The following is a 3,168-nucleotide window of genomic DNA, read 5'->3' as shown; positions in this document are numbered from 1 at the left end:
AGCAGACGCGTCAGGCCTGAGAGGAAGAAGAGGCTTTGCACTGCTCTCCAGACAACTTTTCAGACAAGAGAGGATATTTGAGCACATTAGGTTCCATGTCTTCATTCTGGGTGCCCACCCTTCACATTATTCGGCCAGCCGAATACATAAACGTATTTTTAACACAACATTAACCTGTTCTGTGTGTGTGTGTGTGTGTGTGTGTTAAAAAGACTCCAACTGTAGCATTTTTCTCTCCCACTGCCCAAAGTAAGTTTTTCTCATTCCTTAAATGAAACAAGCCTTTCCCCACTCCCTAATTGTCCCCCTGATGTGTGCCTTTGATGTGTCTCATCACTTCTTGCATCTTGCTGTCATGTTCTGTATTTTCTTGGAGCCATTGGGTGCTAAGGAATTTGGTCTCTAGCTCTTCTGGGGAAGTTTGGTGAGCTGGTACAAAAGAGGTGATGAATGAGGCTGTAAATTCAGTAAATAAGAAAGGTACATAAACTTCCTGATATTTGTTGGCCTGTTTTTTTTTTTTTTTACATACTCTATGCAGTGCCTGTGTATATGTACATAGCAAAATAAACCTGCTAAGATATAATGAGTTGGTGTGCATTCTTTAGTAGGAATTCTTCTCAATCAGAAGAAACCTAGAATGGAGGGCCAGGAAAGAACCCAGGAAAGACAAAGATTTTATTGACTAACTGCCCTGTCTGTGTAGGGGTGCTGGCAAGGCTGCTGAGGCGAACAAATGAAGCATCATCAGGAGTTTAGTATCCTTATGGAGTAGTATCTAAGAATGCTGCCATTTTATATTTCTGAAGCACTTCACAGTTTCCAAAGGACATTTGGAATTCCTTATCTCATTTGATCTTGCCTTGGCTTTAGTCAAGAACTCCTGCTCAGAAATGTGTTCAGTGACTATGTACACATTTGGAGAATGTGACCTGACACATGCTACCTTGGCCTGAAAGCTGGAGTACTAAAGAGGCAAAACTGTGTTGATGAGCTGGTGCTGGTATGGGCAACTAGACACTTAGGTTCTGATGAAGAGGCTCATCGCTGGGAAAAAGTGAGATTTTACTGGCTACTCTTCCGCATTACTAGGTTTTATCTTTTTAAAGATATAATATGCCTTTAAAAACAATTTAGAAATAATATAGAGCCTTGGGATTTGATGTAGAATTGCATATTTGTGACCAAAAAGAGCACTGGTTTTCCTGTAATAAGGAAAGCAAACCCAACCAGGAAAGGAGGCAGATGTGTTGCTCTGCAACATTGCAGGCATATGAAATTGTACAGATCTCACTGAAAACTAGGAATGATATCACTTGGAAATTTAACCAAAATTATTTCCATCAGTGGACAAAGCACATTTTAAAACATTGTATGCCTTTTTCAGATATCGTTCTTTTTCTAAAGTCACATTTGTTGTTTCTGATAGAGGGACATAATTGGGAAAATTAACTAGATAAAAAAATGAAATTTAAAGTATAAAAATTCTGCTTTTTCTGATAAATTTTACATTCATTGTTTCCTTGATTTAAACAGAACATTCTAAAAATATTACCCCCATAGGGTGCATATTTTTATGTACATATTATTTTTGTTTAGAAATTATGAGCCAATGAAGAGTGCAAATGACCTTGGCTATTGTACTTATTTATCAATAGAAATAATAGCTTTTTTATGTCTGGATACAAGTATCTTCTCTACTAATCATGCAACTTCCATACATTTCCAAGAGATGATTTGGATTGCATGATTACAGGAGGCTGGAGCTTCCTACATGCCCCTGTATTTGTACATAATATTTATGCAATATTCTGACTTGGCTATAATCTATAATTTCTGGCTATTATTTCAGTTGCAACCATCATTTTTAGATTAATGGTTATAATTTTGGTAGGGAATACATGAAAAGTTATATGTTCATGCTTGAAAGGAGGATCATTAAATATTCATTATTACCACTCAAATTAGTTGTCATGCTCTATAAAACAGTTACCCGTTATCATTTCACTAGTTTAGATTCAGCGGTAAGTGAACAGCAATATATGGCTCTTATCAGTAGAGGAATTTTTGTTGAGGAACAGAGGGAGAAATGATTTTAAAACCCATTTGACATATTTATGTTGACAAATTATTTAAAAGAATTACTGCATTGTCAATAAACATGTTTGTATGTTGGAATAGGATTGTGACTGGATTTACTTCTAGCTGTTTAATTACTCTATGATTGTGAAAAACAGTGCTTCTTCAGATGGTTATGAGGGGGGAAAATGAAAATACAAAGGTTGGGATATTTTAGTGTTTTGCACTTGCCTAAGCTTGCCATAAAAAACCACTTTTCATTTTTTAAGCAGGTACTGAAGTCTTGCTTTTTCAGTGGAGCTAGATTGTATAATTTGTTAGTTTTCCCCATCTGGTAACAAATCTATCCTTAAGAAAAAAAAAAGCAAAAAGCAAAACAAGAGATGGATTTTTATAAATGTTGTGGGTGAGCATATGTGGAGATGTCTCCTTAACCTGTTTTGGAAACATGAAGTGAAAATAAATATGAATGTATTTTAGTGTAAAAACATTTTGTGTTTTTCTTCCACATATCCTGATATGCCTATTCAGTTATGTGAAGACATCAGGGACATCCACATGATTGTTTTGTTTTGTTTTGTTTTATCACATTTCATACTCTTCAGTAATTCAAATTGGCTCTTTTTCCATAGAACTCCCCCCCATAAATTTGATTCTGATCTCATCTAACTTTAGAGCTTTCTGTCTTAAAGAGTCAAATTGTAGCTGATGAACACATTTTGCATTTTTCCACATTGCATCTGGACTCTTAAGAATGATGGTTTATTTTATTTTATTTTTTTCTGCACAGAGGAGAGGAAAAAATATATAGGTCCATGAATCAATCTAGATAATGGGGAAGGCTGAATGTAATAAATAATACAGTAACAACCCTAAACTAATGAGCTGTTGCTAAGGTACATTTCATAGGCTCATCCTCTATATAAAAAGTCACTAATAACCCCTTGGTGTAATCAGATGATAAAGCTTTGCCATAAGGCAACACCTGTGCAATTAGAACTGCAGATTCTTTTGCACGTTTCATTAATTTCAGGATTTTGTAAAGGCACAATGACTACACTAATAATCTAGTCTACTTGACTCCATGTC

The 3,168-nt window shown here is 35.4% G+C and overlaps 1 long non-coding RNA gene across 1 annotated transcript in view; it reads left to right on the top strand.

Annotated features, from left to right (window-relative positions):
- Positions 1–2,549, top strand: part of LOC129520306 (uncharacterized) — a 21,352-nt gene extending 18,803 nt beyond the window's left edge. The window contains exon 3 of the long non-coding RNA XR_008666553.1: positions 1–2,549. This exon is cut by the window's left edge and continues 154 nt beyond it. This is a non-coding gene — a long non-coding RNA (uncharacterized LOC129520306).
- The last annotated feature ends 619 nt before the right edge of the window (positions 2,550–3,168 follow it).

This window comes from Nyctereutes procyonoides, unplaced genomic scaffold, assembly GCF_905146905.1.
Source record: "Nyctereutes procyonoides isolate TBG_1078 unplaced genomic scaffold, NYPRO_anot_genome, whole genome shotgun sequence".
Lineage (NCBI taxonomy): Eukaryota > Metazoa > Chordata > Mammalia > Carnivora > Canidae > Nyctereutes > Nyctereutes procyonoides.
Note: the sequence above shows the minus strand (reverse complement) of the source record. Positions and strands in the feature narration are given on the sequence as shown.